The sequence below is a fragment of the Pinus tabuliformis genome, chromosome 4_2 (genome assembly GCF_031772625.1).
Source record: "Pinus tabuliformis cultivar Carrire ecotype Pingquan chromosome 4_2, CPIR1, whole genome shotgun sequence".
Taxonomy (NCBI): Eukaryota; Viridiplantae; Streptophyta; class Pinopsida; order Pinales; family Pinaceae; genus Pinus; species Pinus tabuliformis.
This window is the reverse complement of record NC_142304.1, coordinates 143,060,485-143,082,407: the sequence shown is the minus strand read 5'-3', so window position 1 is coordinate 143,082,407 and position 21,923 is coordinate 143,060,485.

Here is a 21,923-nt window from a genome sequence, read left to right as displayed (position 1 = left end):
TAAGAGAAATTAAGAACACAATTTATTGTAATTCACCACATCTCATAAATTATCAATAGGAAGTTCATAGGTTGATAATAACTTTTTGGCATTCAATATTACTACAATTACCAAATATGGAATCTTAGTGTTGACTTATTGGATATAACTACCTCTAGGTTAACTCCTTTCAAAGATTTTGAATAAACTAGGTTATATTTTGAATTACTTTAAGAACTATCAATTCATGATAACATTACAAATTAAATAGTATTTGAAGGGGATGAATGGATATTAGAGTTTCTCAATGATGGTGAGAACTTTAGAGATCTGGAAATGGAAGATAACAAATCTCGAGCATTAATGAAAGAAGAAGAATTTCATATATCAATAAAAGAATATACTAAAAATGTAACTAATCAAAAATTGCATACTATGCTCAAAGGATTGATTAACCTCAAGAGACTTTTTTATTTAAAAGATAGATCTAAAATGTCATTGAATGTTAAAACAAATCTTTCTATCCTAGGCCATGAAGTGAGTAATTAAGGTACCATTGAAAACCTCACAAATATTAATCTCAAAAAATCATGTTCCAAATGGGAGAAGAAGGTTGATGTTAAATTATTCAAAGCATTCAAGGATGTTTTTGCTTAGTCTTATGATGATTTGAAAACCTATGACCCTTGAATTATTTAGCAAACTATACCAATGAAGATTTTATTATTATTATTATTTATTATTTTAAAGGCTAAGTTTTTATTCCTAGAAATAAAAAAATTACAGCATATCAATGGAAAGTGTGTCTTTATCTGTCATTGGGGAAACTAGACCAAAGACAAAACTTCAATTTTAGCAATAGCCAAATAACGAGTTTGTTGATGCTTCTTCATAATACAAAAAACTTAGTTTGATATGTTAAGAATCTAGGGTCATTGTTAAATTGAAAACATGAAAACATAGAAAGAGAATAATGCAAAAAGATAATCATGTTGACTTATTAGATTTAGAGCCCTCCATAGGAATGGGATTTTTCTATTTTAAGAATTTGTTTGCGGGTAATTTTTGTATAGGATTAAATCTACTTTTGGTATTATAGCAATTTAGGCTTAAAGGGGACACCTTTGTTGTTGAGGGGTTTTTCTTGGACCTATGATAGACCTTGTTCAGTGGGAGATCTATGGGATTGATTCTTGCAGTGAAAGAAGATGGTGAACAATGGAAAGATAGAGATCGAGAAATTTAATGGTCAAAATTTTGAGATGTGGAAGCTCAAGATGGAGGATCCATTGGTGGTCCGAGATCAGTGGATTGTTGTAGATATAGGCATGGCACCAACAAGAATGTCAGCAGAAGACTGGGTGAAGTTACATCAGAAGGAAAAGAGCACAATACAATTGTATTTCTCAGATTTAGTATTGTTGAATGTATCAGGGGAAGCTATTTGGATTCTAGAGTTTCACTTCTTCAAACAAGCCATCTTGTCATTTTTGCTATAATTTTTTTCTACTAGGATTCAGAAGTTGAAATTGCAACCACGTGGAGCTAAAATATTGTTGAACTTTTTATACAAATTTTAGATCTTAGTTTGCTATATTTTCGTAGATATGATCCAAGGAAGTTAAGGTTTTTGTAGGATCTAGAATTCCATCTCAAACAAGTGACCTAGGAAACATCATCATATCCTTCTATCTAAGCATCAGATTTGAATTTCATAAAAAGTGGCTAAAATTATGTGGAATTTATTTTCTCGTGTATCATTTTTAGGGCCGAAGGTCCAAACAATGACATGTGGCACTCCGTACAAGTTCTCTCTAGTGAACTGGTCTATAATAAGGTCATCATGGAATATTGGGCATAACTCTTCCTTGAAGAATCCAATCTCAATTTGACTAGTGGGGTTGGAAACAAGACTCAGAGGGATACCACAGAATGAAATTTTAGGCCTTGTAGATTTTAAATTACAAAGATATAACAATTTAAAGATTGCGCTGCTAAAAATCAAGAAAAATGTGTGTATTTTTTAAAAAATTGCGTAACTTTTATTTGAAAAAACAATTTGAAGTGATTCAAAGGGCATAGTGAAGCATAAATATTGTTGTTTTATTTTGAAAATCCTCAAAAAAAAAAATTGACACACCTAGTAAGAAACCAAAAATCTCTACCATGATGCATGAAGAAGAGGAAGAAATACAACATGATATATCAAAATTAGGAACCAAGTGCAACAATTTTTTCTCTCATAAAGAGTAACCAAAAATGAAATGGAAGCTAAGATGGATCATTTGAATAATGGTTTAAAGTTAGACATGGAAGGTTTGAATGATGGATTAAATGTAGAAATGCCTTATAGATTCAAACTGTTAATTGTAATTTACTAAAACAATATACTTGAATCTACTTTACTCATCAGCAGAAACAATTAATCGATCGAGAAATCATGAAGCATACAAGAGAAAGAATGTAATCAACACATTCCACAATTATTTCTTGAGGAAAGCCATAGCTAAAAACCCTTGCTATCTATATATTTCATTAGTCAACAAATATGAGAAGATTACAATGATTTTCTCAAGCTCAAGCAACCTCTGCACTATCTCTATCTATCTCACACCTTCCTAGACAAACCTTGGCCAATACTTCACAAATTTTCTTCTTTCCCAAGTTCTTTCCTTGTGTTTTTTCCTCGGGAATTATCCCTTGTTAATTAGGAAAATTCCTCAATTGGAATTGCGCAATCCTCATAGGCCTTCCTCTTGTTGGGTTGTGTTATATTCTTTCCACAACTAGTGGGGGGGTCATGCGGGGGCAATAGCCCCCCCTGTCCAAGGGGACCCTATATTAGGTGGGCGAACCTACCTATGGTTTTGTGCATGGTTTTCGCACATGGTTTTGGGTGTGATGGTTTTCGGTCCATGGTATTGGATGCTTCGGCATGTATATATATGTATTGTAACATATGAAAGGAACATAATGAAAAATCAAGCTGGTAGTCCCGATTTTTGGATCCAGGGGGAAATCTCTGTGTATATGTGTTTTATGCGTTATGCTCTCACTATTGTTTATTTTCTGTGTTTTAGAATTCATATGCAGGTAATTTTTGTACGAGGTTAAAACCTACATTTGTTATCAGAGTTGTTTTGGCTTCAAGGGGACGCCTTTGTTGCTGAGGGGTTTCACTCGGGCCTGTGGTAGACCCTGTTCAGTGGGAGATCTGCGGGATCGATTCTAGTGAAAGGAGATGGCAAGTAGTGGAAATATAGAGATTGAGAAATTTAATGGTCAGAGTTTTGAGTTGTTGAAACTCAAGATGGAGGATCTGTTGGTGGATAAAGATCAGTGGATCATGGTAGATCCGGATACTAAACCAATGGGAGTGTCTGATGAAGAATGGAAGAACTTGGATCAGAAGGCAAAGAGCACAATATGATTGTGTCTCAGATTCAGTATTATTGAATGTATTAGGGGAAGCTACGACGAAGGCTTTGTGGGACAAGTTAGGGACTTTGTACCAATCTAAGTCTCTGGTCAATAAATTGTTCCTACGGAAAAAGTTGTATAACCTAAGGATGAAAGATGGAGACTCGGTGACAGATCATATGAATGCATTTAATACTGTGGTAAGTCAGTTATTATCTGTTGATATTAAAATTTCAGATGAAGATAAGTGCATCAGTTTATTGTGTTCTCTACCAAATTCGTGGGATAGTCTGGTTATTGCAATAGGTAGCAATGCAACTGCCTTGTAGTTTGATGAAATAGTCTCATCCTTGCTGACTAAGCAGATGAGATGGAAAAATATGGAGAGCCATAATGGTGATGCCTTGTCTATATGAGGACGGTCCTAGAATAGAAACAAAAATAAGTCATCGAGTGGGAGATCTAAATCTCCAGGAAAACCTGTAAAGGTGGTGTGCTAGAAATGTGAAAAGGAAGGGCACTACAAAAGGGACTATAAATCTAAAGCTCCCAAGAAAGGAAAGGGATCTGATGATGCTCCTTCTGCAGAGGTGAAAACAACCTCAAATGAAGGTGGGGATGTGCACTTGACTTCTTCAAGTACACATGTAGATCATGAGGCATGGTTGATTGACTCAGGTGCATCCTTTCACTTCACTCCCCATATAGAGTGGTTCTATAAGTATGAGAAATACGATGGTGGTGATGTCTTCTTAAGGAAGTCTATAATCGTTGGTCATGGAAAAGTAAAGTTGAAGTTGTAAGGTGGAAGGTTTAAAACACTTCCAGGTGTTCTGCATATTCCTGCATTGGCCAGAATTCTGATTTCTGTAAGCAAGTTGGATGATGTAGGTGTAAAAATAGTGTTCGAGAAAGATACCTACAAGATGGTTTGGGGATCACTGGTATTAATGCGGGGAGTTCAGATTGGAACTTTGTACAAGCTGCAAGTTAGCATTGTTGTTGATAGGTGCAACAGTTCTGTGGTTCCTGAAAATGAAGTGGAAAACCTAGTGATCTCTGGAGAAAAGACCATGCTATGGCATCAAAGGCTTGGACAAATTGGAGAAAAGGGCCTTCGAATACTTCATGGAAAAGGTATGGTAGAAGGCATGACTAATATCTCTCGAGATTTTGATTTCTATGAAAATTGTGTATATGGGAAGCAGAGTCGAGTGAGTTTCCCTTCTGGTAGTAAGAGGGAAAAACAGATATTAGAACTTGTGCACAGTGATGTGTTTGGACCTATGAAGTTTCTATCACTGCATAAGTCTGTGTACTATGTATCATTCATAGATGACTTCTCAAGGAATACATGGATATATTTCCTCAAGAGGAAATCTGAAGTCTTTGATAGGTCTAAAGAATTTAAGGCTCTGGTGGAAAACCAGACAGAGAAAAAGATAAAGGTTTTGAGGACAGATAATAGTGGAGAATATTGCAACAAGGAATTTGAAGAATTTTGTAGGAAGTATGGTTTAGCACGACAGAAGACTACTCCATACACACTTGAGAAAAATGGAGTTGTAGAAAAAATGAATAAGATGTTGATGGAAAGGACAAGAAACATGCTCAGTGGTGCTAGGTTAGGACAAGAATTCTGGGTAGAGGCAGTGGAGACAGCATGTTACCTGGTCAACAGATCACCTTCATCAGCGTCGGAGGATAAGACTCCACAAGAGGTATGGATTGGTAAGAAACCCTCTCTTTCACATCTTAGGGTATTTGGATGTGATGCATATGTACATGCTCCAAAGGAGAAAAGAACCAAGTTGGATAGTAAATCTGAAAAGTGCATCTTTATTGGATATAAGGATGGTTTAAAGGGTTATAAGCTTTGGAACCCAATAACAAGGAAGGTTGTTTATAGCCTAGATGTGGTGTTTAGAGAGGTGAAAGATGTTATTAAACATGAATTCCAACCAAAGGAACCTGAGAAGATAGAGTTTGAGCTTAAGGAGGAAGAATTAGACTCTACAACAGAAGAGGAATCAGAAGATGAAGAGCCACAAACTTCGGGTGTGAGAAGATCAGTTCAAGAAAGACGGCAGCTAGAAAGGTATAGTCCATCTGATTTCTATTCAAATTTTTCTTTATCTATTACTGATGATTATCCCAGAACTGTGAAGGAAGCAGTAGATTCAGAGGATGGAAAACTATAGAAAGAGGTTGTGGTTGGTGAAATGACATCTTTGCACAAAAATGAGGCTTGGGATTTGGTGGAGTTGATGGTTGGAAGGTAACCCATTGCCAGAAAATGGGTGTTCAAGAAGAAGACAAATGCAGAAGGAAAGGTGGAGAAATACAAAGCTCAGTTGGTGGCAAAAGGTTAGCCAGGAACTGATTTTGGTGATATTTTTTCTCCTGTTGCCAAGGTAGCTTCTATTAGATTACTTTTATCCGTTGCCGCTGCTTTTGATTTTTAGGTAGAACAGATGGATGTGAAGACATCATTTCTTCACGGGGATCTGGAAGAAGAGATCTACATGAAGCAACCTGAAGGTTTTGCAGTGAAGGGTAAGAAAGAAATGGTATGCAAGTTAAAGAAGTATTTGTATGGGTTAGAAAAGTCACCAAGGATGTGGTATCAGAAATTTGATACATTTATATGGGGAATTGGCTTCACCAAAAGCAAAGCAGATCACTGTATGTATTTTAAATTAATTGGTGACCATGTTATTTATCTGGTCTTGCATGTAGATGATATGTTGCTGGTTGGAAATGACAAAGAAATTATCCAGGATTTGAAGACCCAATTATCCACCAAATTCGACATGAAAGATATTGGTGCTGCAAACTATATTTTGGGCATGGAAATTAAAAGAGATCAGGAAAAGAGGAAGCTCTCTTTAAACCAGAGGAAGTGTGTTGAGACAATACTGCAAAGGTTTAATATGCATGATAGTAAACTAGTGAAGGTTCATATTCCTGTTGGTGTAAAGTTATCTGTTGAATAGTGTCCCAAGACACAAGAAGAGGAAGAGGACATGTCCCGTGTTCCATATGAAAGTGTAGTCGATAGCTTGATGTATGTGATGGCATGTATTAGACCAGACATTGCACATGCAGTGCGAGTATTGAGTAGGTTTATGTCAAAACAAGGGAAGCATCAGTGGACAACGGTGAAGTGGGTTTTCAGGTATTTGCATGGCACTAGTGATTATGGTTTGTGCTACCAAGGAAGACTAGGATTGGACAGAGTTTTGGATATTCATGGCTTTGTTGATGCAGACTGGGCTAGAAATCTGGATCAGAGAAGATCTACAAGTTGGTATGTGTTTAACCTATTTGGAGGTGGATTCAGTTGGATGAGTAAGAAACAATATGTAGTGGCACTATCAACTACAAAGGCAGAATACATGGCAGCCACTCATGCAAGCAAGGAAATAGTTTGGTTGCAGAGATTGTGTTCAAGTATGGGGTTAGTACAGGGAGCTATAAGGATATACTGTGAAAGCCAAAGTGCAATTTTCTTGGCAAATAACCCTACTTACCATTCAAACACAAAGCACATTGATGTTTAGTATCACTTTGTGAGGGATATGATAGAAGACAAAAAGGTGTTGCTAGTAAACATGGACACTTTGAAGAATGTTGCAGATGCATTGACAAAATCTATTAGCTCTGAGAAGTTCTCTTGGTGTATAGAAATAATGGGTGTTGCAGGGCTAGATAAATGACTAAGCTCTCATGTGGCCCCTTGTGGAAAGAAAACAACAAGTGGGAGAATGTTGGGTTGTGTTATATTCTTTCCATGACTAATAGGGGGGTCATGGGGGGGTGACAACCCCCCTGTCCAGGGGGTTTGAGGGGGGTGGGTAGCCCCCCTCTACACGGTCTGGAGCAGTGCCTTGGGGCAAAAAAATTGTACCCTATATTAGGTGGGCAAACCTACCTATGGTCTTGTGCATGGTTTTCACACATGGTTTTGGGCGTGATGGTTTTCGGTCCATGGTATTGGATGCTTTGGCATGTATATATATATGTATTGTAACATATGAAAGGAACATAATGAAAAATCAAATTGGTAGTCCTGGTTTTGGGATCTAGGGAAAAATCTCTATGTATATGTTTTTTATGCGTTATTCTCTCGCTATTGTTTATTTTCTATGTTTTAGAATTCATATGTAGGTAATTTTTGTACGGAGTTAAAACCTGCACCTCTGACTACATGCACCACTTGTACAATTTTGGATGATTATACAACTGATAGTACACTGCCCTTGAACTCCAATATCAACTGGGTAAATCTCATATCTTACATGCATGAGTTATTTATGAGTTAATCATTATTTAATTGTTTGAACACATGAAGCAACATCCCACTATCTGACCTCATACTAGTTCCTCCATCAATTGGAACTATTTTAACTGAATTTAACTTAGTTAAACTAAATTAATTAGTTACAACTCAAAATAAACTCAATCAGGGCTCCTATAAAGTAGAAGAAACTCTACATGACTCAATTTAGACCCTCAACTCAAATTAACTAAGCTAACTAAGTCAAATTAAATTAGTTAACTCATACATGTTGTCTTGTGATGTGGAATTACAATTTTATTCCTAATTTAATTCAAGGGAAAATTAAATCAAGATTTTTTCTTGTTTCATTTTCAAAACTCCCTCTCAACAAGAAAGGGATTATCAAATACCCCAATCCTTCATCTATGGAACTCAAATTTGCCTCTTTAAAGTCACTTTGTTAATATGTATACTTCTTGTTCCTCTGTAGGAATGTACTCCATCAACATGATTCTCCTTTGCACATAATCTCATAGATGGTGATACCGGATGCCAATATGCTTGGACTAGTCATGAAAAAATGGATTCTTAGAGAGTTTGATACAACTTTGATTATCGCATTAAATCATTATAGGATCCATCTGCTGACCAAATAACCCAACAAGGATCTTCCTCATCCAGATATCCTCACAAGTTGCTTGACTAGCAATCATGTACTCTTCTTCTGCTAAACTTAGTGAAACTAATCTTTGCTTCCTTTTGTACCAAGAAACTGTTGTTGACCCAATATTGAATATTCCCCTAATGTGCTCTTCCTACCTGATGGACTCCTTCTCCAATCTGCATTTTTGAAGCCTTGAAGCTTCACTCCCTCTATCTATATGTACCAAATACCAAATCGAGTGGTGCCTCTAGGGTATCTCAACACATGTTTAGTTGTCTTATAATAGAGTTTGGTTGGCTTAACCATTGCTTTACTAAGTTGGTTAACAGTAAAACATATGTTCATTCATGTGTTCACCAAGTACATAAGTGAACCCACAAGTTGCATGTAAATAGTATCCTCCACTATTTCACCTAAAGTAACATCTTCCTTCCTCCAATTCCCTGCTAGAGGAGTCTTTATGGTTTTTTGCTCTCCATGTGGAACTTCTTTAGTGTCTCGTAGCATACATTCCCTAAGAGACAAACATTTCCTCATCTCCTTGTCATACTTCCATACTAAAGATATAATGCATGAGCCCCAGGTCCTTCATCTTGAATTCTCTTGCAAGATTTGACCAACTTATCATCACCTGTTAGAATTAGATTATCAACATATAATACTATAATCGATAATTTACCTTCAACCACAATATGGTAAAGGTTTGCATCTGCTTCACTTTTGATGAAGCCCAACCTGGTGAAATAATTTTTGATCTTGGTGTACCAAGCATGGGGTGCTTGTTTCAATCCATACAGCGCTTGCTTGAGTCTACATACATGTGACTCTCTATTGAAGGTTTCAAATCCTTCTGGTTGCTTAATGTAAACCTCTTCCATAATCACTTCATTGAGGAAGGTTATCTTCACATCCATCTGATGTATCTTCCATCCCATCTACGTTGAAAGTGCTAGAATAGATTTGATTGAAGAGTACCTTGCTACTAGATAAAAGGTCTCCTCGTAATCATTTCTCTCCTCCTTAGAGAACCCTCTAGCCATAAATTTGGCCTTTTATTTCTTGATACTCCTGTATATTGCTTGCTTTTTCTTGTAAAGCCATCTGCTCACCACTGACTTGTCTGCTAGTCTTGGGACCACTTCCCAAACATTGTTTCTGATAATGGAGTCATACCCCTCTATCATGGCATCAACCTATACTGGTTGTTGCATTGCTTCCTCAAGTGAGGATGGATCAATATCTACACTCTCTCTCATCAGAGCCATGTATCTAGTGTATTGATATGGTGACCTCCTTTGCCTACGTTGGGATGTGAGTGCTCCCACATTCTCTCTAGTTTCAGGCATCAATATGCCATCTTCTCTAGTGTGCTTCCTTCCATCTCTGTGAGTCTCTACATGAGTGGTTTCTTCCACTCTCTGCTCCTCTAAATGTGGTTGCTCCACATCATCATGAGGTTCTTCCTTTGGACCCAAAATCTCCTCATCTACATGCAACTTAAGCTCCCTCTCAAGGGAAAATCTCATGGCCTTCTCTTCATAGAACTTCATGTCTCTACAGACCATTTTCATCATATGAGATTGCAGGTACACCCGATAGTTATGATGTGTATCAGTGTACCCCATAAATATTCCCAACTCAGCTATCAGATCTAGCTTTTTCGTTGCATCCTTGCTAACATGACATTTGTTAGGGTCCTATATTATAGGAATCTTAATCATTTCTTTCTTACTATTAATTTGAGGTCATTTTTGTAAATATTAGTATTGGTTTCATGAGTGTTAAATCAAAAGGGTCTATTGCTAAACTCCAAAGTGTAATGTCATTGTGGAATAGTCTTAAAGGTCATGTCATGAAATATCTAGTCATTATGAGTTATTTATATTGATGTAGTGTCAATTATGAGAATTAGTTTTGAGGGTCACTTATGTCATGTCATGGTCATCATTGCAAAGATTTCCTTTACTCATCTCTCACATCAACAGGTGGGCCATCATGATTTCAAAGAAGGTTTTAGTGGCGTTAGGAGATTAAATCTTCTCGTGGCTCCTCATTTACCCTCATTTGAAATTCTTCTTAGCTCTGGAGAAGTTTTGTAGGTCAAAGAAGAACATTGCAGGGTTGGAAAGAGGAGTTGATGTGAAAATCAGAAACCTGCTACAAAAGTTGGAAATTGTTGCGAAAGTTGGAATATGTTGCAAAAGCTGGAAATTGCTGTGAAAGTTGGAATCTGCTGCGAAACTAAGGAACCTATTGTGCATCTCAATAAATCGTCAATTTGGTTGTAATTTGTGCCTTGAACCCTACATAACTCTATTTGGAACTTCAGTTGAGTATCATTGATCAACCCCTTGTTTGATTGTCTCTCTCAAATTACCCTAGTTACAGGTATTGTGAAAGTTGTTGTGAATCTGATAACAACGTTGGAATATGCTGTGAAAGTTGGAATCTGCTGTGAAACTAAGGAACCTACTGTGCATCTCAATAAATCATCAATTTGGTTGTAATTTGTGCCTTGAACCCTACATATCTCTATTTGGAACTTCAGTTGAGTATCATTGATCAACCCCTTGTTTGGTTGTCTCTCTCAAAGAACCCTAGTCACAGGTGTTATGAAAGTTGTTGTGAATCTGATAACAAAGGGAGATAGTGTTTTGGAGGCTTTATTTCAGTTTTGGGGTTGTTTCATAGGTTCATAAGCTTCATAGGGACATTCCAAGGTGACCCATCTGTTTCAGTCTATCAGAGATAAGTTGCAAGTATACAGAACTTGGAATGTTGCACAAGTTGTTGTGAAACTGTCAGAAGCATTAAGGTTTAATTAAAAATTAAAAAATTGGCATTATTTTGTGTGTGAAAATTCAAAAAGGTTTAAAAGGGTGGCAACATCATCAATAATCCATTTTTTCTCAAACAAAGTTCAAGTATGTGATTAAATCCATGCAAAGACAGCTCACTGCGAAAGTGCATTGCGCAAACGTATTTTCACCATATATATAAAGACCCATTTTCCCTGAAATTTTTACAGTAGATAAATGGGGGTGAGATGAATAAATTCAGTTAATTTTCAACCCAAAATGCTTCACAGTTTTCGAGAAACAAGCTATTGTCACCTACAGCCATTTTTGGATTTTCTCGAGATTGTTAAATAATATTTGGCTCAAAAATGTTTTGGAGATGAGGTATGATGATATTAACTTTCTGTAGAAATTTCAGCTCCATCATACTCACTGTTTGGGATATTTTGAAAAAACACAGTCGCTTTGTAAAGGAGGCAGGGGAGATGTTGCATTTTTTTATAGTTTCACTTCAAAATCAGTTTCTCACCTAAGGGAGATGAATTTTGAAAAAGTGAAAGAGGTTCTTATCAAGAACTAAAAAATTTACAAAGGAAATCTCTTATTTTTTTTACAGAAATTACAGTTTGGGAATTACATGTGTCACTTTGAGACCCATTTTTCACAATTTTGTCAATCCAAATTTGTTGACAGATTTCTAGAATTTTTTAAATTCGGCTTGGTGGATCTCCAACTTGGAATAATTGATTCCAAATTTATTTGGATGATGAATTTTGAATATTTTTCTATCCAATTCCATGATTTTCTCTTCAGTTAGGATATTTTTGGTTAGTCAAAACCAAGCCCTAGATAGGAGGATATGGGCAGATTTTCCAAATATTTTATTCCTAAAGCATTGTAACCTCTTCCTATCTTTGGTAAAAGGATGTATTTTGACCCCCTTTGACTTAGGAAGAACATATTGTATATAATTCATGAATATAAATGTAAAAAATGGTGTTGGTCAAATTGGAGAGAAAGAGACTTTGTGTGCATTGTATTTCTAAATATTTTTTGCTAGTGAATGAAAGACAAAGGGTGATTTGCAAGGATTCTTATGTCAGATCTTCATGATGTTGTAATTATTTCGTGTTTTAAGTGTTTCTTATGTTTTTAAATCTCTTGAATGTATCTCTTCATGCTTTGAATAACCAAATGTTTAGCTCAGAATTCATCTAAACAGTGTTGTGATTTAGTTTTGCCAAGTGATGTATGTTTTCTTCTTAAAACAACATTAATAAATTATCTATAGTTTTATACTCTTAGTGTTGTTTCCATATTTTATCACACTCACCCTCCTAAAACAAATTAATTCCGTCACCAATACTTCCTACCTTTCCCCTTGTGAAAACCTTTCTCTCTTCATCTTATCACTGGACAAACAATCAATTTGGCATGACTCCATGCCCAATGGATCTGTCTCCTTTCTTACCAGCAAACCTTGGAAAATTAGACCTTATTAAGCACTATACCTAGCTTAATATCATCTTATTTGAACAAACTAAGTGATATATCCCTATCTAAGGCCATAAGGGCTAGATTCTAGCCTAAAATTGGTTTTGTGGTTACCTTTGAACTTTATCTCCTCAGCCTAGGGAAATTTACAAAGTGCTAACATTTTTTGTGTCATTGTTGGGGAGAGAAACATTCCATCTACCCTAAGAAAGATAATCAAAGTTTCATATATGTTTCTTGATGGTGGACAACAATCAGATAGATGAAGGTTGTACTATTTACCTAATGACTCCAATCAAGTTTCAACCTAATCCAAAGACTCCACTAGCAGCAAAATCCAAAAATCAAGGTTTTACTGGTGACTCTATTGGTTCAAGATGAGTTATCTATATGCAAAGTATGCTCCTTTAAATCGTATCCATATTCCAGTTTTTCCAAATCGCATGCCTCATGTATATTGGTAAACTTATTTGCAAATTCATAGTTCAGAAAGGAGATGATGTTGCTCTTCATTTGGTCAATTTTCACATGTATGTGCATAAGCTAAAGGTTGATTTTCATGAAGATTGTCTCATGAAGATGTTCATGGTATCCTTGGAGGGAAATTCACAATCATGGTATAAAATATTGTAAAACTTTGTTTATCTTCTCTTAGATATTTTCATACAGTGTTTTATGAGAGATATAAAGAATGACATCCTTCCTTGTTGTTGGTCAAAGATTGTTGCACACATTTTGACAATTTTATTGAGCATTTGGAAAAAAATTATGAAGATGATCAGTTTATGGATGATGATATTATAGAGGCTATTCATGAGAACCCTTTTTACCATCAGGAAGAAGAAGTAGAGACTAGCTTCCATTATATTCAAGAAAACATCCGGCAAATAGTAGTTTTTCCCTTGCCTGAAAATGAAGTAGATCAACGTCCTGATGTAGAGCGTTATGATTCATCTTCTAAGTTTGAAGAAAATTTTCAACATTCTTTTCAAATGTTAAGTCACCAAGAGAAAGAATGGGATAGAAAATCAAATTTTCATCAACCCTTTTATTTCCTCAGTCTTTATTCCAAGAACAATCTTTTCAAATTCTGAGTTCTGAAATTCCATATTGTTATATGCATTTATGATTGTAGACAAAAGTATCTCCCCTAAGTCATTGGCTAACCTAGAACAACAGAGAGACAAGGAACACAATGCTTTTCCTTAAATTAAATAGATAAAGGAGTGAGGCCTACCTAGAATCCTTCGCTCCTTCTTTGGCTTGGAAGCTCCAATCCCAACTTCAATTGCCAAAATTAGAACCTACACAGTCAGATAACACAAGCAAAGAAACTGCAAGATATATGAAATATTATCTAAGTAATTCATTTAATAGATCAACATGGTATTGAAATAAGTGAAATAACAACATCACATATAGGAAAATAATGAATTATTTGCATTATTATAAATGGAAGGGGATTACAACCATATGTAGTAGTTAATCTTATAGAATAATTCCTCCAAGTTGTTGAATTGTCATTTCCTTGTCACAATATGCACCTCCAATCACCCTAAATGCATGGAATAATGAGCACTCACTATAGCAGCATAAGGGTAGAATCACTCTCCAAAATCCAACCCCCAACCACATAGAAGGTTGGGAATATATAGAGAAGATGGTAAATTAGGAGTTACTATCCAATAACCAATCTAGGGTAAGAGATCCACCTTTGATGGAGAGATAGGATCAAAGTATAAGTGGTGAAAACTCGAATGTAGGGATGGATAGGATACAAATTTTTTATCCAAGGTAAGTACTTGTAAAAAATTCTAGAAACTTCTAGAAGGGGAAGCTTCTAAAATCCCAGTCATTCTCTCAAATTTATAGAACCAACGAAGGTGTTGTTTCCAGGAAAAATAGTGTCTTTTCGATCGACTAGCCCTCTAGGATTGGCAGCTACCCTAGAAAAAAACAGTTTAAAGCAATTTGTGATTTCCTCTATGTATGTTAGATAAGAGAGAGGCAAAGGAACCAACTTGGATCTTCCACTTAACACCTTGCTTGATCTCTCTCCCCCTTGATAGAGCTTGCACTCCTCTCCTACTTATCTCACTTAGAGAATACCTGTAGAAAAAAAGTAGCAAAATACCATCAAAGCATCTTGATCTATTGTATCATAAGCATTGCAGAATCAGAAATACAATGAACATACAATGGCATTCACAAATAACAACATTCACGAATACACAATTGTATGGAGGAAAACTCAAAGAACTTTATTAAATAGAAGGGAGAATTACAACCCAGTTGTTTGATCCAGCATCATCCTCCCAGCATCAAAGCCCTCTTCACCTCATGAAAAGCAAGATCACCCAACAATACAATGCTCTTTCTCAGACACAAACTATCAACACTTCCTTACAAATTACAAAATTCTAGCCTCCAGATCTCTTAGGTGAGGTATCCATTTATAGATGTATGCAAGGGTGTGAGTCATCTTTGGGTTTTTTATTAGTTTTATTCCACTTGTTGTTTTTGGTTCCACTTGGAGATTTCTTGGATCTCTTACTCATCCCTAGGTGAATTCAGAGAGGCAAGTGTCATAGGAGAAGTTTCTAGAAGATTCCATGAGCATCCACTTAACAAACTGTCTCGGACATTTGTCCATCCTCGCTCATCGCTCCCTACAGAAGGCCTCATCAGTATGCATTGCACTTGGCTAGTGTAGAAGTCAGTATGCATCGCACCCTAACAATGGAGATTTCAATATGGTCCAGTTTAGGCTAGTTCTGGATGGTTTTTCAGGTGGAACTTTTGGGGAATGATGTAATCAGTTGACCATGATATTTTAGGGTATGAAACAACACATTTAGGGGTTAAAAAGACCTAGTTTATCGACATATAAGATTGGGGTTGAAGTGCCCAAATATGTCTATAACAGGTGCAAAGGGGAGAAACATATTGGTGACCAACGCAAGCCACAGTGGAGCAACCTGCTAGTGAATGCACCCCAATAGGCTTACAGGGAGTGTTGGTCCTTAAACTGGCGTAGATGATGTAGTTTAGGGCTGAAATTTTGGGAAAGGAAAGGTGCATGCTTAGGGCTTTGTGCAATATGGTGACTAGGGGGAATAGGATGTCGATTGATCCCATTAGGAGGCTCAGTGATCGGATGTGAAAAAATGGCCTATAACAAAATTCCCTCTAAAGTGAAAATTCAAAGATGACGATTGATGGTTGAAGTTATTTACCTTATGACAAGTAGGGATCAAGGACAATTAGCAAGCTTCATATGTTGCAATACATTTACAATATGAAATATTTGTTTCATGAGGGAGGCATACCCATGCTCAGCTCATAAGATAACATAACATGTATAATGATCAAATGATGCATCCACAGATGCAACTAGTGGACCCATGACTATATGATTGTCAATATGATCACAGCCATCATACATTGTGATCTTTGTATAATCCTATAATCGCAGCCCGAATGGATGAAACTAGATATGGGGTCTCCTATCTCGTTCACACGACAAACCAATGTACAAGTCTAACCATGTGAATCAATGAACTAAGTCGAACATGGTAGACACCATCTGATTACCATCCAATGATGTAAACCATTAATAGACACGATAGAAACCATCGATGATGTTAATGGATCTCAATGTACTCTAGTACAATCCATATGGTGTGAATTAATGAATTGATGTCTAACACACACAGAAGCTTTCAGTTGAAGGCAAATGATGTACACCTATCACCAAGAGCGAGGAAACTTTCCATTAATGTATGCAAGAACCAAGGTACCAAGGGTTGTTTCTAATTCAACTTCTTGGATGATGTGCTAATGTCGATAGGAAGCGACCTATCACAAGAGGGCCTTGATGTATCCCCCATCAACCACACGAAACGGGTAGGATGATTGAGACAGAATGATCAGAATGATGTTGATATGGAACTGAATTAGGAAAGGAAAACATTAAATGAAGGCTTAAGAGTATTGTAGCAAAGATCAACTGAATGACTTCTCTTGAACACACCAGTGAAACTGAATGGAGTTGGTAGCATTGACCCAAAACCGAAATGGAGGCTCTGAAAACAGTATGATAACCAAAAGACAAGCAGATTACCGAGATGAAGTGGAAGAGTGTCATGTTCAAGAGAAACTCACTTCCATTAGCAAAATGGAATCCCTTGTTTTCCCAATTTCCCCAACCATACTAGCCAATACCTCTTTATTTTTTAACAAGCTTGAGGAGGACAACATATGCTTGATCTATAAGTTCATCCTTCAAATGAATCCCTTCAAGTATATTTAATGAACCCTGAGAAGGAGTGGTTTGGTCCCATCATGATCGACGAGTCCATCGTTGTTTAATGTTTTTACGAGTCCATCAAAGGTAAAACTCAACATATTTTTCATGTTTAGAGAGTTTGAAAGAAAGGCAAAAAGAAAACTCCAAATGTCCCTTCTTGTAAGTAGTCCCTTAGGTCCGAAAAGGTAGAAAACAATACCCAAGAGAACCTCTTTGCAATGTTCAACTAAGGTATTCATTTTTCTTAATTAGTCTATCTTAGTTCAGAAAATGGTTAAACTTATACTGAGTAGAAGTATTTTCATTTACTTTTAATAGTACGAAAATACAAGTTCTCGGAAATATTTTCATATTTTAGGAGTCTGAAAAGGGTTTGAAAGAGGACTATAGGGGGGTTCCTTTTTGATAGGTTTAAAAGAGCCCTAAAAAGAGATAAAATTATACTCTATGGTACAATTAACTTGTTCAAAAGATAATGAAAACCTGGTAACAACTGTCAACTTGCTCAAAACACCACATGAAGGATTAAACATACTTGTTTCATAGTAAAAATGAAGCATATCTAGGTAAAAACACTAAAAATGAATAAAATAATGAGAAAAATGACCATAAATATTCAAAATGACTTTTCATTTTTACCATTTCACATTTTACCTTCAAACAAGTATTTGGATCCCTTTTTCCCTCGATTTGTTGCAACTAATTACAACCAATCCAGGGAACCATTTCAAGTGTTGTTGCTTCTAGGTAGGAGCTGAGACCTTTCTCTAGCTTTTTATGGTTCATTTTTGTGATTTCATGCAATTTTTTTAAGCTTTTGAGGACACTGGAGTTCATAAAAAATTCCCTAGGTCCAACGCACCCCCCCCGCCCCCCCCCCCCCCCGCGCAGTCGCTTCCAAGTAGGAACTGCGACCTTTCTCTAGCTTTTTATGGTCCATTTTTGTGATTTCATGCAATTTTTTTAAGCTTTTGAGGACACTGGAGTTCATAAAAAATTCCCTAGGACCAACGTACCCCCCCCCATGTGGGAAACTTTTTTGCACCTAGGCAGGGAAACACTATAAGTAGAGGTGCAATGCTATGGTAGACATTTTTGGGGTGTGTTGGGCGCATTTTCCTAAGTTTTTTCTCAATTTTGCCTCAAATTTTGTCAAGTTTTTGCATGGGAAAGAGCCTAATGGATCCTTTGTTTATGTTTCATGTTCCAATTAGCACAAAATGGCATTCATCTAGCAAGAAAGAGAACATGAGGAACAATATTTGAATGCAGCAAACGGCCCTGCTACCATCCAAGCACTCAAAAATTGTGGGTTATTGAAATTCTTTCGGCTTCCTGGTATGAGGCAATGAATGGAGTTGTTAAAATGCCTTTTTCATTCATGGCACATTCAGGAACAGCCGTTCAGGTTTTGGGAGAAGGTTCTCAATATACAGGTAGAGGATATTTACTTTCTGACAGGATTGTCAAAGTGAGGTGCCCTGGTCTTTCTTCTATGTGGAAGAAGTGATGGTGAGGTGGTGAAATACTATATCGCTACCTATTGTAGACCTCGAGATCTTCCTACTAAAGATGGGAAGATCAGCATAAAGGATGTAACCCAATTACCTTTGAGAACGATCTTATTCATTATTGAAATATTGGCAGGTAGCTCAACACTGCATGTAGCAAGTAGATCTTACATGCAGTATGGGATAGAATGTCTAGAACCAACAATATTCAATTACAGTGAGGGTGTCTTGGTCAATTTTGAGGAACAACTTACTAAAGCAAAGGAGGGGAAGTTTAAGAACCTCGGTTATGGCACGATCTTAGTCTCTTTTTCTCTAGAGTGGGTGTTGTTATCACTTTGTAATTTAATAAGGCTGAGAAATAATTGCAGAGGTGACCACAAACCTACTTTGGAAGCTGGGATCTAACCCTTCCAACTTCAGATAGGGCTCTCTTTGTAAGATTTAACTTTTTTGTATTAGATATTAGGCTAGTTATGAGGGTTAGGAGTTTGATTTATGATTTGCTTTGGTTGGAATAGCAAGCATTGGGCAATGGAGTCTGCAAACTTAACTGGGGTTTATCTCAGATTTTCAAAGGATTTTCATAGGGAAAGGTAGCTGAACTAACTATATCCTTTAGATTTAAATGAAATGTAACAGAAGAAAAGATATAGGTTCAATTCAAGTTAAAGAGAAATCAAGAATTCTTTAACATGATATCAAAAGAAAACATTGAAATTATCTACAGCTAGAATCAAAGTGTATTTTTCAAGGGTGTGAGTCATCTCTAGGTTTTTGATTAGTGTCATTCCACTTGTTTTTGGTTCCACTTGGAGATTTCTTGGATCTCTTACTCATCCCTGGGCGAATTCAGAGAAGCAAGTGTCATAGGAGAAGTTTCTAGAAGATTCCATGAGCATCCACTTAGCGAACTGTCTCAGACATTTGTCCATCCTCGCTCATCACACCCTACTGAAGGCCTCATCAGTATGCATCGCACCTGGCTAGTGTAGAATTTAGTATGCATCCCACCCTGACAGTGGAGATTTCATTATGGTTCTATTTAGGCCAGTTCTGGATGGTTTTTTCTAGTGGAACTTTTGGGGAATGATGTAATCAGTTGACCATGATATTTTAGGGTATGAAACAACACTTTTAGGGGTTAAAGAGCCCTAGTTTATCGACATATAAGATTTGGGTTGAAGTGCCCAAATATGTTTATAACAATTGCCCCGTAAAGCATGAAGTCGTAAATCTTTGATGTTAGGTGAAACGCTTTAACATGAGGCGGGAATTCCCATGCTTAGCTTTATAAATTCATTTCATGTACATAGAATAGATAATCATCTGCAGTTGTAGACTGGTGATTCTTCATATGTAGGGTCATCGTCCCTAGCTTGGATGATCATCTGTGCAGCTTCTGTGTACATTTGATGTCTTTATATCCCTGAATATATCGCAAACTGGATGGATGAAACTAGATTCGGGGTCTTCAAACTCGTTCAATCTTCGCCAGATGTACAATTCGATCCATGTGAAAAGATTTTCTGAAGTCGAACATGGAAATACATCACCTGATTACCAGCCAATAATGTAAGTTGTTAACATATGTGAGAGGAATCACCGATAATGATAATGACCCTCAAGGTGCTACAGTACAATTCACGTGGGGTGAATATATGATCCGATGTCGAACACCACACAAAATCTTTCGGTCGAAGGCCATTGATGTCAACCTATCGCCGGAAGTGATAAGCTTGCCATTGAGGCGTGCAAGCTTCAAAGTACTGAAAGGGTTGTTTCTAAGTCGACTTCTTGGATAATGAGCTGATGTTGACAAGAAGTGACCTATTGTAGGAGGGCCTTAATGTCAGGCGGAAAGAGTCGATTGTGCGGACACAACCAACCTCCCTAGGAGCCTAAGACTCTCTAGTGACAAACAAGACAAATAAGATCTATCCTTCTCTAAACATGCATTATGATATGAGATATCAAGTGTTTCGTTCTTACCTTTGTCCAAATGCTGTTGTAGAAGTCCAAGCTTTGTTGATCTGGATGAGCTCCTCCTTTTCTCCAAAACCTGTAATCACCAACAGTCAAACAATTAAATAGCACCTGATTATAACATAAAACAAAGCATATTCATCATGTAGACCAAGGAGCACATGAAATAACTCATAAACAACAAGTTATTGAGAAGAATGGACTCATTTGCATTAATAGGTAACAAAAAGAACAAATACAACCTGAGCCTTGGTGTTGTGCAAGTCCTTCTCAGGGTCCGTCACGAGTTCTCCTTTACTTTGACAAAGCACACCCACTTCCAAATAGAACAAGCAAAGATGGCAATCTCTCCTCACAAGCTTCTAAATGGGAGTCCTAATTCCTGCAGCATTTACCCTTAGAAAATGTATAGCTTCAACCTCCCCTCCTTCTGGCCCAATGCCTATATTTATAGTGCTCAAGAGGAGGTTAATCAGGTCCACCATCAATGGGATAATCCCCTCTTTGGGTGGGATAGCTCCCTTATTGATGGGATAAGTTCCTCTTTGATAGGAGTGCATGAACCATCTGGAGGCGCCCAATACACGTCGAACAACCTTCTAGAATGCTCTAGAAATGACCACAAGTAACTTTTTAAAGATGAAACTTGCGCATTCTAACCTTTACAGGGGGACGCACCTGTCCCTTTACATACAGAGCGTCTTTGGACGCAGCTTTTGTGAACATTAGGAGCGTCCCCACAGGTAAGGTTGAGAGAACCTGAATCCCCAGAGATAAATACATTTATACAAGACTTTCTCTCTTTTTTGGAGTTTGACATGGAGAGCAGAGGCATAAGACTTGCCTAAGAGGGTAGCATGACTGTTGATTGAGCCATACTAACTGTAAATAGTCATGGTGACATTTTTTAGTGTAACAGATTGCCCCCTAAAGTGCGAAGCCTGGAATAGATTAGGGTTTGTAATATCTAGGAAGGGTGAAGTGCTTTATCATTTCAAGGATTATCCCGTGGAGAGCCTGGTCAGAACCTGCAATTTTCAACACAAAATACATGTATAAGATTATATCATCACTGAGGTAGGCATTCCCATACTCAGATAAAAAATTTTAACTAATAGACTAACTACTCTGATACAGGAATGATCTTGCAGTACATCACAATCATAGACTTTTGTAGACACAGTATGGACGCAGCCATCTGTTTATGATTAGTCTACTTAGATAATGAATACAAAACTCCTTGCAGCCTGGATGGTGGAAACTAGATCCAGGGTCTTCATTTCTACTTCCCGAATTGGTACGATTCTAGCCATGCGAATAAATGAGTTGATGTCGAACATGGTAGAAACCACTTGATTACCAGTCGATGATGTAAACTGTTAACAAGCGTGAGAGAGACCACCAGTAATGTCAATGGTTCTCAAAGTACCCAGTACAATCCATGAGATGTGAATGAATGAGTTGATGTCGAACATTTCAC